A 14,730-nucleotide genomic window follows, 5' to 3' on the forward strand; every position below is an offset into this window, starting at 1 on the left:
AACACATAGTAGAGCTGAGTGCGGGATATTGGGGGGGGGACACCACATAGCAGAGATGAGTCCAGAATATGGAGGTCACCACATAGCAGAGCTGAGCGCGGGATATTGGGGGGGGGGGACAACAACACATAGTAGAGCTGAGTGCGGGATATTGGGGGGGACACCACATAGCAGAGATGAGTCCAGAATATGGAGGTCACCACATAGAAGAGCTGAGTGCGGGATATTGGGGGGGACACCACATAGCAGAGATGAGTCCAGAATATGGAAGTCACCACATAGCAGAGCTGAGCGCGGGATATTGGGGGGGGGGGGGGACAACAACACATAATAGAGCTGAGTGCGGGATATTGGGGGGGGGGGGGGACAACACATAATAGAGCTGAGTGCGGGATATTGGGGGGGACACCACATAGCAGAGATGAGTCCAGAATATGGAGGTCACCACATAGCAGAGCTGAGCGCGGGATATTGGGGGGGACAACAACACATAGTAGAGCTGAGTGCGGGATATTGGGGGGGACACCACATAGCAGAGATGAGTCCAGAATATGGAGGTCACCACATAGCAGAGCTGAGTGCGGGATATTGGGGGGGGGGGGGGGGGGGGGGGACAACACATAGTAGAGCTGAGTGTGGGATATTGGGGGGGACACCACATAGCAGAGCTGAGTCCAGAATATGGAGGTCACCACATAGCAGAGCTGAGCGCGGGATATTGGGGGGGGGGGGGGGACAACAACACATAGTAGAGCTGAGTGTGGGATATTGAGGGGGGACACCACATAGCAGAGCTGAGCGCGGGATATTGGGGGGGGGGGGGGCAGGGACACCCCATAGCTAAGCGCGAGATATTGGGGGGGGACGACAACCCATAGCTGAGCGCGAGATATTGGGGGGGGGACAACCCATAGCTGAGCGCGGGATATTGGGGGACGACGACAACCCATAGCTGAGCGCGGGATATTGCGGGACGACGACACCACATAGCTGAGCGCGGGATATTGGGGGACGACGACACCACATAGCTGAGCGCGGGATATTGGGGGGGGGAGGGGGACACCGCTTATGTACGGTTTCGCGCATGTGCATGAAGTCCTTCTCCCGCGGCGCTGCAATGATTTTTTTTGTGCTAATCCAGTGGATGTGCGCATGCGCAGCGCCGCACACACCCTCCTCCAGCTGATTCCTGTGCAGCCGCGTCACTTCCGGTATAGCGTTCTGCCAAGTATAGGAATCTGGCAGAAGACCGTCCGCGGCATTTCAGAAGCAACGTGCGTTGTCCACAAAGTCATGTGACCTCCGGTTTATTGTCATTTCCGCTTCCGCTCATGCTGTTCTGTCATTGCATCATTTCAGTGTAGAGTGACCGGTGAGTAACGTCCGTCCCCTGTACTGTCCGCATATATAATGTCCGTCCCCTGTAGTGTCCTCATATATAATGTCCGTCCCCTGTACTGTCCTCATATATAATGTCCGTCCCCTGTACTGTCCGCATATATAATGTCCGTCCCCTGTACTGTCCTCATATATAATGTCCGTCCCTTGTGCTGTCCTCATATATAATGTCCGTCCCCTGTACTGTCCTCATATATAATGTCCGTCCCCTGTACTGTCCTCATATATAATGTCCGTCCCCTGTACTGTCCTCATATATAATGTCCGTCCCCTGTACTGTCCGCATATATAATGTCCGTCCCCTGTACTGTTCTCATATATAATGTCCGTCCCCTGTAGTGTCCTCATATATAATGTCCGTCCCCTGTACTGTCCGCATATATAATGTCCGTCCCCTGTAGTGTCCTCATATATAATGTCCGTCCCCTGTACTGTCCTCATATATAATGTCCGTCCCCTGTACTGTCCGCATATATAATGTCCGTCCCCTGTACTGTCCGCATATATAATGTCCGTCCCCTGTACTGTCCTCATATATAATGTCCGTCCCTTGTGCTGTCCTCATATATAATGTCCGTCCCCTGTACTGTCCTCATATATAATGTCCGTCCCCTGTACTGTCCTCATATATAATGTCCGTCCCCTGTACTGTCCTCATATATAATGTCCGTCCCCTGTACTGTCCGCATATATAATGTCCGTCCCCTGTACTGTTCTCATATATAATGTCCGTCCCCTGTAGTGTCCTCATATATAATGTCCGTCCCCTGTACTGTCCGCATATATAATGTCCGTCCCCTGTAGTGTCCTCATATATAATGTCCGTCCCCTGTACTGTCCTCATATATAATGTCCGTCCCCTGTACTGTCCGCATATATAATGTCCGTCCCCTGTACTGTCCTCATATATAATGTCCGTCCCTTGTGCTGTCCTCATATATAATGTCCGTCCCCTGTACTGTCCGTATATATAATGTCCGTCCCTGTACTGTCCTCATATATAATGTCCGTCCCCTGTACTGTCCGCATATATAATGTCCGTCCCCTGTACTGTCCTCATATATAATGTCCGTCCCCTGTACTGTCCGCATATATAATGTCCGTCCCCTGTACTGTCCGTATATATAATGTCCGTCCCCTGTACTGTCCGTATATATAATGTCCGTCCCCTGTACTGTCCTCATATATAATGTCCGTCCCCTGTACTGTTCTCATATATAATGTCCGTCCCCTGTACTGTTCTCATATATAATGTCCGTCCCCTGTACTGTCCTCACATATAATGTCCGTCCCCTGTACTGTTCTCATATATAATGTCCGTCCCCTGTACTGTCCGTATATATAATGTCCGTCCCCTGTACTGTCCGTATATATAATGTCCGTCCCCTGTACTGTCCTCATATATAATGTCCGTCCCCTGTAGTGTCCTCATATATAATGTCCGTCCCCTGTAGTGTCCTCATATATAATGTCCGTCCCCTGTAGTGTCCTCATATATAATGTCCGTCCCCTGTAGTGTCCTCATATATAATGTCCGTCCCCTGTAGTGTCCTCATATATAATGTCCGTCCCCTGTACTGTCCGCATATATAATGTCCGTCCCCTGTGCTGTCCTCATATATAATGTCCGTCCCTTGTGCTGTCCTCATATATAATGTCCGTCCCCTGTACTGTCCTCATTAGTGGTGCACCGAAATTCCGGCAGCCGAAAATATCGGCCGAAAATGTACCTAATCCATTTCGGCCGATATTGTTACATATCGGCCGAAAATATGGGGTGTGGGATTTGTCACCCACCAAGTAGCTCACCATCTGCGGGCGGGCGACGGGCGGGCGGTTTACTTAAAGTCACTGCATCTTTATTTTACCTTACAATCGTGACGTTCCAGTAACAACTCTGCAGGCAGAGCGGAGGGCGGCGTAACGTCACTTACTCACGTGACGCGCCTGCTCCGCCTCCTTCATTCATAAAGTGGGCGGAGCAGGTGCGTCACGTGAGTAAGTGACGTTACGCCGCCCTCCGCTCTGCCTGCAGAGTTGTTACTGGAACGTCACGATTGTAAGGTAAAATAAAGATGCAGTGAGTGATTAGTCTGCTGTGAGCAGCAGGGCCGGGGCTGTTATGGGTAGGGGGATCGGTCTATGGCACTGCTATGGGGAGGGGGGATCTGTGCACTATTATGCCCATAACAGTGCACATATCCCCCCCTCCATAACAGCGCCACCCACAGATCCCCCTCTCCATAACAGCGCCACCCACAGATCCCCCTCTCCATAACAGCGCCACCCACAGATCCCCCTCTCCATAACAGCGCCACCCACAGATCCCCCTCTCCATAACAGAGCCACCCACAGACCCCCCCCTCCATAACAGCGCCACCCACAGATCCCCCTCTCCATAACAGCGCCACCCACAGATCCCCCTCTCCATAACAGCGCCACCCACAGATCCCCCTCTCCATAACAGCGCCACCCACAGATCCCCCCCCTCCATAACAGCGCCACCCACAGATCCCCCTCTCCATAACAGCGCCACCCACAGATCCCCCCCTCCATAACAGAGCCACCCACAGATCCCCCTCTCCATAACAGAGCCACCCACAGATCCCCCTCTCCATAACAGAGCCACCCACAGATCCCCCTCTCCATAACAGAGCCACCCACAGATCCCCCCCTCCGTAACATCGCCACCCACAGATCCCCCTCTCCATAACAGAGCCACCCACAGATCCCCCCCCTCCGTAACAGCGCCACCCACAGATCCCCCCCTCCATAACAGCGCCACCCACAGATCCCCCCCTCCATAACAGCGCCACCCACAGATCCCCCCCTCCATAACAGCGCCACCCACAGATCCCCCCCCTCCATAACAGAGCCACCCACAGATCCCCCTCTCCATAACAGAGCCACCCACAGATCCCCCTCTCCATAACAGAGCCACCCACAGATCCCCCTCTCCATAACAGAGCCACCCACAGATCCCCCTCTCCATAACAGAGCCACCCACAGATCCCCCTCTCCATAACAGAGCCACCCACAGATCCCCCTCGCCATAACAGAGCCACCCACAGATCCCCCTCTCCATAACAGAGCCACCCACAGATCCCCCTCTCCATAACAGAGCCACCCACAGATCCCCCTCTCCATAACAGCGCCACCCACAGATCCCCCTCTCCATAACAGCGCCACCCACAGATCCCCCTCTCCATAACAGCGCCATCCACAGATCCCCCTCTCCATAACAGCGCCACCCACAGATCCCCCCCTCCATAACAGAGCCACCCACAGATCCCCCTCTCCATAACAGCGCCACCCACAGATCCCCCTCTCCATAACAGCGCCACCCACAGATCCCCCTCTCCATAACAGAGCCCCCCACAGATCCCCCCCCTCCATAACAGAGCCACCCACAGATCCCCCTCTCCATAACAGAGCCACCCACAGATCCCCCTCTCCATAACAGAGCCACCCACAGATCCCCCTCTCCATAACAGAGCCACCCACAGATCCCCCTCTCCATAACAGCGCCACCCACAGATCCCCCTCTCCATAACAGAGCCACCCACAGATCCCCCTCTCCATAACAGAGCCACCCACAGATCCCCCTCTCCATAACAGAGCCACCCACAGATCCCCCTCTCCATAACAGCGCCACCCACAGATCCCCCCCCTCCATAACAGAGCCCCCCCACAGATTCCCCCCCCTCCATAACAGAGCCCCCTCTCCATAACAGAGCCACCCACAGATCCCCCTCTCCATAACAGCGCCACCCACAGATCCCCCTCTCCATAACAGCGCCACCCACAGATCCCCCTCTCCATAACAGCGCCACCCACAGATCCCCCTCTCCATAACAGAGCCACCCACAGATCCCCCTCTCCATAACAGCGCCACCCACAGATCCCCCCCCCTCCATAACAGAGCCCCCCACAGATCCCCCCCTCCATAACAGAGCCCCCTCTCCATAACAGAGCCACCCACAGATCCCCCTCTCCATAACAGCGCCACCCACAGATCCCCCTCTCCATAACAGCGCCACCCACAGATCCCCCTCTCCATAACAGCGCCATCCACAGATCCCCCTCTCCATAACAGCGCCACCCACAGATCCCCCCCTCCATAACAGAGCCACCCACAGATCCCCCTCTCCATAACAGCGCCACCCACAGATCCCCCTCTCCATAACAGCGCCACCCACAGATCCCCCTCTCCATAACAGAGCCCCCCACAGATCCCCCCCTCCATAACAGAGCCACCCACAGATCCCCCTCTCCATAACAGAGCCACCCACAGATCCCCCTCTCCATAACAGAGCCACCCACAGATCCCCCTCTCCATAACAGAGCCACCCACAGATCCCCCTCTCCATAACAGCGCCACCCACAGATCCCCCTCTCCATAACAGAGCCACCCACAGATCCCCCTCTCCATAACAGCGCCATCCACAGATCCCCCTCTCCATAACAGCGCCACCCACAGATCCCCCCCCTCCATAACAGAGCCACCCACAGATCCCCCTCTCCATAACAGAGCCACCCACAGATCCCCCTCTCCATAACAGAGCCACCCACAGATCCCCCTCTCCATAACAGCGCCACCCACAGATCCCCCTCTCCATAACAGAGCCACCCACAGATCCCCCTCTCCATAACAGCGCCATCCACAGATCCCCCTCTCCATAACAGCGCCACCCACAGATCCCCCCCTCCATAACAGAGCCACCCACAGATCCCCCTCTCCATAACAGCGCCACCCACAGATCCCCCTCTCCATAACAGCGCCACCCACAGATCCCCCTCTCCATAACAGAGCCCCCCACAGATCCCCCCCCCTCCATAACAGAGCCACCCACAGATCCCCCTCTCCATAACAGAGCCACCCACAGATCCCCCTCTCCATAACAGAGCCACCCACAGATCCCCCTCTCCATAACAGAGCCACCCACAGATCCCCCTCTCCATAACAGCGCCACCCACAGATCCCCCTCTCCATAACAGAGCCACCCACAGATCCCCCTCTCCATAACAGAGCCACCCACAGATCCCCCTCTCCATAACAGAGCCACCCACAGATCCCCCTCTCCATAACAGCGCCACCCACAGATCCCCCCCCCTCCATAACAGAGCCCCCCACAGATCCCCCCCCTCCATAACAGAGCCCCCTCTCCATAACAGAGCCACCCACAGATCCCCCTCTCCATAACAGCGCCACCCACAGATCCCCCTCTCCATAACAGCGCCACCCACAGATCCCCCTCTCCATAACAGCGCCACCCACAGATCCCCCTCTCCATAACAGAGCCACCCACAGATCCCCCTCTCCATAACAGCGCCACCCACAGATCCCCCCCCTCCATAACAGAGCCCCCCACAGATCCCCCCCTCCATAACAGAGCCCCCTCTCCATAACAGAGCCACCCACAGATCCCCCTCTCCATAACAGCGCCACCCACAGATCCCCCTCTCCATAACAGCGCCACCCACAGATCCCCCTCTCCATAACAGCGCCATCCACAGATCCCCCTCTCCATAACAGCGCCACCCACAGATCCCCCCCTCCATAACAGAGCCACCCACAGATCCCCCTCTCCATAACAGCGCCACCCACAGATCCCCCTCTCCATAACAGCGCCACCCACAGATCCCCCTCTCCATAACAGAGCCCCCCACAGATCCCCCCCTCCATAACAGAGCCACCCACAGATCCCCCTCTCCATAACAGAGCCACCCACAGATCCCCCTCTCCATAACAGAGCCACCCACAGATCCCCCTCTCCATAACAGAGCCACCCACAGATCCCCCTCTCCATAACAGCGCCACCCACAGATCCCCCTCTCCATAACAGAGCCACCCACAGATCCCCCTCTCCATAACAGAGCCACCCACAGATCCCCCCTCTCCATAACAGAGCCACCCACAGATCCCCCTCTCCATAACAGAGCCACCCACAGATCCCCCCTCTCCATAACAGAGCCACCCACAGATCCCCCTCTCCATAACAGAGCCCCCCACAGATCCCCCTCTCCATATATAATATGATTTATTAAATTCATGAAAAATAATTATTAATAAAATCATTAAAAAAAAGTATTTTAAAAGTATTTGGGCAAAAAGGCAGTTTCGGTTTCGGTCAAGGGCATCCTGAATTTTCGGTTTCGGACCAGAATTTTCATTTCGGTGCACCCCTAGTCCTCATATATAATGTCCGTCCCCTGTGCTGTCCTCATATATAATGTCCGTCCCCTGTACTGTCCTCATATATAATGTACATCTCCTGAACTGTCCATATACAGTTGCAAGAAGTATGTGAACCCTTTGGAATTATATGGATTTCTGCACAAATTGGTCATAAAATGTGATCTGATCTTCATCTAAGTCACAACAATAGACAATCACAGTCGGCTTAAACTAATAACACACAAAGAGTTAAATGTTACCATGTTTTTATTGAACACACCATGTAAACATTCACAGTGCAGGTGGAAAAAGTATGTGAACCCCTAGACCAGAGGTCAGCAACCTTCGGCACTCCAGCTGCTGTGAAACTACAATTCCCAGCATGCTCCATTCATTTCTATGGTGGTTCGGAGAAGAACAGAGTAAGTATGCATGCTGGGAGTTGTAGTTTCACAACACCTGGAGTGCCGGAGGTTGCCTACCCCTGCCCTAGACTAATGACATCTCCAAGAGCTAATTGGAGTGAGGTGTCAGCCAACTGGAGTCCAATCAATGAGATGAGATTGGAGGTGCTGGTTACAGCTGCCCTGCCCTATAAAACACACACACCAGTTCTGGGTTTGCTTTTCACAAGAAGCATTGAATGATGCCTCGCACAAAAGAGCTCTCAGAAGACCTACGATTAAGAATTGTTGACTTGCATAAAGCTGGAAAGGGTTATAAAAGTATCTCCACAAGCCTTGCTGTTCATCAGTCCACGGTAAGACAAATGGTCTATAAATGGAGAAAGTTCAGCACTGCTGCTACTCTCCCTAGGAGTGGCCGTCCTGTAAAGATGACTGCAAGAGCACAGTGCAGACTGCTCAATGAGGTGAAGAAGAATCCTAGAGTGTCAGCTAAAGACTTACAGAAGTCTCCGGCATATGCCAACATCCCTGTTAGCGAATCTACGATACGTAAAACACTAAGCAAGAATGGATTTCATGGGAGGACACCACAGAGGAAGCCACTGCTGTCCAAAAAACAACATTGCTGCACGGTTACAGTTTGCACAAGAGCACCTGGATGTTCCACAGCAGAACTGGCAAAATATTCTGTGGACAGATGGAACCAAAGTGGAGTTGTTTGGAAGAAACACACAACACTATGTGTGGAGAGAAAGAGGCACAGCACACCAACCTCAAAACCTCATCCCAACTGTGAGGTATGGTGGTGGGGGCATCATGGTTTGGGGCTGCTTTGCTGCGGCAGGGCCTGGACGGATTGCTATCATCGAAGGAAAAATGAATTCCCAAGTTTATCAAGACATTTTGCAGGAGAACTTAAAGGGCTTCTGTCACCCCACTAAACCTTTTTTTTTGCTTACTTATAATCCCCACACTGTGATTTATGGCTACATAATCAAATTAATCATTTTGGTCCTGTAGATTTTGTTTAAAACATGCTTTTCAAATATGCAAATTACCTTGCTTCCAGCAAGTAGGGCGGTTACCTGCTGGTAGCAGCCGCATCCTCCGATCCTAAAGACGCCCCCTCCGCATTGTGATTGACAGGGCCAGCGGACGGAATCGTTCTCTGCTGGCGTTGCCTGTTAGCATTCAAAATCTGGCGCCTGCGCCGCGGCCGTACCGGTCTTCAATCGGCGCAGGCGCACTGAGAGGCGGCCGCTTGCTCGGCCGCTCCATCCTCAATGCGCCTGCGCCGATGACGTCACATCTACACCCGGCGCAGGCGCATTGAGGATGGAGCGGCCGAGTGAGCGGCCGCCTCTCAGTGCGCCTGCGCCGATTGAAGCCCTGTACGGCCGCGGCGCAGGCGCCAGATTTTGAATGCTAACGGGCAAACCCAGCAGAGAAAGATCCTGTCCGCTGGCCTTGTCAATCACAATGCGGAGGGGGCGTCTTTAGGATCGGAGGATGCGGCTGCTACCAGCAGGTAACCACCCTACTTGCTGGTAGAAAGGTAATTTGCATATTTTAAAAGCATGTTTTAAACAAAATCTACAGGACCAAAATGATTAATTTGATTATGTAGCCATAAATCACAGTGTGGGGATTATAAGTAAGCAAAAAAAAAAAAAAAGGTTTAGTGGGGCGACAGAAGTCCTTTAACCCCCTCAGCCCCCTAGCTTAAACCCCATTAATGACCAGGCCACTTTTTACACTTCTGACCTACACTACTTTCACCGTTTATTGCTCGGTCATGCAACTTACCACCCAAATGAATTTTACCTCCTTTTCTTCTCACTAATAGAGCTTTCATTTGGTGGTATTTCATTGATGCTGACATTTTTACTTTTTTTTGTTATTAATCAAAATTTAACGTTTTTTTTTGCAAAAAAATGACTTTTCACTTTCAGTTGTAAAATTTTGCAAAAAAAACGACATCCATATATAAATTTTTCTCAATTTATTGTTCTACATGTCTTTGATAAAAAAAAAAATGTTTGGGTAAAAAAAAAAATGGTTTGGGTAAAAGTTATAGCGTTTACAAACTATGGTACAAAAATGTGAATTTCCGCTTTTTGAAGCAGCTCTGACTTTCTGAGCACCTGTCATGTTTCCTGAGATTCTACAATGCCCAGACAGTACAAACACCCCACAAATGACCACATTTCGGAAAGTAGACACCCTAAGGTATTCGCTGATGGGTATAGGGAGTTCATAGAACTTTTTATTTTTTGTCACAAGTTAGCGGAAAATTATGATTTTTTTTCTTACAAAGTCTCATATTCCACTAACTTGTGACAAAAAATAAAAACTTCCATGAACTCACTATGCCCCTCACGGAATACCTTTGGGTGTCTTCTTTCCAAAATGGGGTCACTTGTGGGGTAGTTATACTGCCCTGGCATTCTAGGGGCCCTAATGTGTGGTAAGTAGTTTGAAATCAAAATCTGTAAAAAATGGCCGGTGAAATCCGAAAGGTGCTCTTTGGAATGTGGGCCCCTTTGCCCACCTAGCCTGCAAAAAAGTGTCACACGTGGTATCTCCGTACTCAGGAGAAGTTGGGCAATGTGTTTTGGGGTGTCATTTTACATATACCCATGCAGGGTGAGAGAAATATCTCGGCAAAAGACAACTTTTCCCATTTTTTTTTTTTTATACAAAGTTGGCATTTGACCAATATATTTCTCTCACCCAGCATGGGTATATGTAAAATGACACCCCAAAACACATTCCCCAACTTCTCCTGAGTACGGCGATACCAGATGTGACACTTTTTTGCAGCCTAGATGCGCAAAGGGGCCGAAATTCCTTTTAGGAGGGCATTTTTAGACATTTGGATCCCAGACTTCTTCTCACGCTTTAGGGCCCCTAAAATGCCAGGGCAGTATAAATACCCCACATGTGACCCCATTTTGGAAAGAAGACACCCCAAGGTATTCAATGAGGGGCATGGCGAGTTCATAGAAAAAAAAAATTTTGGGCACAAGTTAGCGGAAATTGATTTTTTGGGTTTTTTTCTCACAGTCTCCCTTTCCGCTAACTTGAGACAAAAATTTCAATCTTTCATGGACTCAATATGCCCCTCAGCGAATACCTTGTGGTGTCTTCTTTCCAAAATGGGGTCATTTGTGGGGTGTTTGTACTGCCCTGGCATTTGAGGGTCTCCGCAATCATTACATGTATGGCCAGCATTAGGAGTTTCTGCTATTCTCCTTATATTGAGCATACGGGTAATGAGATTTTTTTTTTTCCGTTCAGCCTCTGGGCTGAAAGAAAAAATGAACGGCACAGATTTCTTCATTCGCATCGATCAATGTGGATGAAAAAATCTCTGCCAAAAAAAGAAAAAGGAGGGGAAAGGCGTCTGCCAGGACATAGGAGCTCCGCCCAACATCCATACCCACTTAGCCCGTATGCCCTGGCAAACCAGATTTCTCCATTCACATCAATTGATGTGGATGAATAAATCATTGCCGGGATTATTATTTTTTATATATACAAAGTGTTTGCCAAAGTATATGAACACCGCCACCTCCTCAGCTCATAAGCCTCGGCAAACGTATCTTTTACTGCAGAGGAGAAATCTCGTCTTGCAGCGCCGCATACACCGACTTTTGTGTAATCTGACAGCAGCGCAATGCTTCTGTCAGAATGCACATCAGTGCTGCAGCTAGTCGATCGGTTGGTCCACCTGGAAGGTAAAAAAAACAAAAAAGAAAAAACCAGGCCGCAACGCAATAAATTTTATTAACTTTATAATAACTTTTGAACAGAACATATAAACTTTTTTTTTACTTTTTGAACTGAAAGTTAACTTTTTTGCTTACTGGTGTTTTTTTTTTGTTTTTTTTTTTTACCTTTTATAGGACAAACCTCTCCTTCCCCATGGGACAATGTGCAAAGCGCAAATCGCCCAAAGATGTGGCGAAGTACATTATGCACTTTGTCCCAGGTGAAAGGAGAGGTTTGCAGCAGCTGTGAGTGAAAGGGCCCTAATAGCCCTGTGTGCCTGTCCTGTGAGATGCAATCCCTATGCTAAGTGTACCTGTGTGTGGTACTTCTGGAAACACTCCCCTAAGCATAGGGCAGGGTGGTCAGGGCAGTCAGGACATAAATAGCGGGTGTCACGCCTTATTCCACTCCTGCTACAGACACGACATCTTTTTCGGGGTGACGGTTGGGTTGAGGTACCAGGAACGACACTGGGGAAATGTCGCTCGTGTAGACGGCTAACTACACTGGTGGTTGGGGCCACGGAACCTCCTGGATACAGGAGGTTCTCGATGATCTCTTCCTGAAATTTGAGGAAGGATCGTGTTCTCCCAGCCTTACTGTAGAGAACAAAACTATTATATGCAGCCAATTGAATCAAATATACAGACACCTTCTTATACCAGCGTCTGGTGCGTCGGGAAACTAAATACGGAGACAACATCTGGTCATTGAAGTCCACCCCTCCCATGTGAAGGTTATAGTGGACTGAGAGGGGCTTTTCAATGACACTGGTTGCCGGTTCTATTTGTATTGTCGTGTCTGCGTGAATGGAGGAGAGCATGTAAACGTCACGCTTGTCTCTCCATTTCACCGTGAGCAGTTCTTCGTTACACAAGGCAGCCCTCTTCCCCCTTGCAAGACGGGTGGTAACGAGCCGTTGGGGGAAGCCCCGGCGACTAGGTCGCACGGTGCCACAGCAGCCAATCTGTTCTAGGAACAAATGCCTAAAGAGGGCCACACTTGTGTTGAAATTGTCCACATAAAGATGGTACCCCATGCCAAATAAGGGTGACACCAAGTCCCAGACTGTCTTCCCACTGCTCCCCAGGTAGTCAGGGCAACCGACCGGCTCCAGGGTCTGATCTTTTCCCTCATAGATCCGAAATTTGTGGGTATAGCCTGTGGCCCTTTCACAGAGCTTATACAATTTGACCCCATACCGGGCGCGCTTGCTTGGGATGTATTGTTTGAAGCCAAGGCACCCGGTAAAATGTATAAGGGACTCGTCTACGTAGAAGTGGTCTATGAGGGGCCGAATTTTGTGGAGCCGGTCAAAAGCAGGGTGGCCTCTGGGACGGGAGGTGCTGTTGTCGCTAAAGTGCAGGAAATGCAGGATGGTCTCAAATCGTGTCCTGGACATAGCAGCAGAGAACATGGGCATGTGATGAATTGGGTTCGTGGACCAATATGACCGCAATTCATGCTTTTTGGTTAGATCCATGTTCAGGAGAAGGCCCAGAAAAATTTTAATTTCGGAAACTTGGACTGGTTTCCACCGGAAAGGCTGGGCATAAAAGCTTCCCGGTTTGGCGGCTATAAATTGAGTGGCATACCGATTTGTTTCTGCCACGACTAAGTCCAAGAGCTCCGCAGTCAAGAACAGCTCAAAAAATCCCAGGGCCGAACCGATTTGAGCCGTCTCAACCCGAACTCCAGACTGGGCAGTGAAAGGGGGAACTACAGGTGCGGCTGAAGTTGGGGACTGCCAATCAGGGTTTGCCAGCACCTCAGGTACTCTAGGGGCTCTACGGGCCTGTCTTTGCGGTGGCTGCGACGGGGGAACTAATGCACGTGCCACCGTACTAGGGGTGGGCGATATAGACGATATAGGCGATATGCGATATAAATTTGTGCCACGATATGGATTTTGAGCATATCGCCTATATCGCCGGTCCGCGATATGATCGCGCTCTCTGCGCGCACCATCTTCTCCTGAGCCGGCACAGTGGAGAAGGAGAGAGTCCCTCCCTCCCCACTGTGCGCGGCTGCCGCTGACCACCAATGACAAAAGAGGAGGAGGGGAGGGACTGCCAGTAAATCATTGAGTTTTCACGATCTCAGTGAGCGCGTGAAAACTCAAATCCGATGGTATATTCTAACCCCCAGGCGTTCCCATGGTGACAGGGACGCTTGCCTGGGGGTTAGAATATACAGGGCCACGCCGCTGACAGTAGAACATTTAAAAACTAATCTTTAACTTTATTCATTGGTGATCTCTTTACTGTATACCTTACTAGGTCTTAGCTCCGATAACAGCAGGCAGTGCGGGGGGCGGCGCTCACTCACTGACGTCACGCGCCTGCTCCTCCCACTAGGCGGCGCAGGCGCGTGACGTCAGTGAGTGAGCGCCGCCCCCCGCACTGCCTGCTGTTATCGGAGCTAAGACCTAGTAAGGTATACAGTAAAGAGATCACCAATGAATAAAGTTAAAGTTACTGATTAGTTTTTAAATGTATTTCTGTGAGCGTCGGGGGGATCTGTGGATGGCACCGTTTAGGGGAGGGGGGGATCTGTGGATGGCACCGTTTAGGGGAGGGGGGGGATCTGTGGATGGCACCGTTTAGGGGAGGGGGGGGATCTGTGGATGGCACCGTTTAGGGGAGGGGGGGGATCTGTGGATGGCACCGTTTAGGGGAGGGGGGGGATCTGTGGAGGGCACCGTTTAGGGGAGGGGGGGGATCTGTGGAGGGCACCGTTTAGGGGAGGGGGGGGATCTGTGGATGGCACCGTTTAGGGGAGGGGGGGGGATCTGTGGATGGCACCGTTTAGGGGAGGGGGGGGATCTGTGGATGGCACCCTTTAGGGGAGGGGGGGGGGGATCTGTGGATGGCACCATTTAGGGGAGGGGGATCAGCTCCCTGCTGCTGTGTGCACAAAGCACAGGGCAGCAGGGAGAGTGTAAAGTCCTATTCACCCTAATAGAGCTCTACT

The 14,730-nt window shown here is 51.4% G+C and overlaps 1 protein-coding gene across 1 annotated transcript in view; it reads left to right on the forward strand.

The window, feature by feature from the left end:
• The first annotated feature begins 1,255 nt into the window (after positions 1–1,255).
• The window catches only part of IARS1 (isoleucyl-tRNA synthetase 1), a 141,617-nt gene continuing 128,142 nt past the window's right edge, over positions 1,256–14,730 (forward strand). Inside the window, exon 1 of the mRNA XM_040408466.1 lies at positions 1,256–1,372. The gene's annotated coding sequence lies outside the window, so the exon portion shown is untranslated. The remainder of the gene's footprint in view (positions 1,373–14,730) is intronic.

The sequence above is a fragment of the Bufo bufo genome, chromosome 9 (assembly GCF_905171765.1).
Source record: "Bufo bufo chromosome 9, aBufBuf1.1, whole genome shotgun sequence".
Lineage (NCBI taxonomy): Eukaryota > Metazoa > Chordata > Amphibia > Anura > Bufonidae > Bufo > Bufo bufo.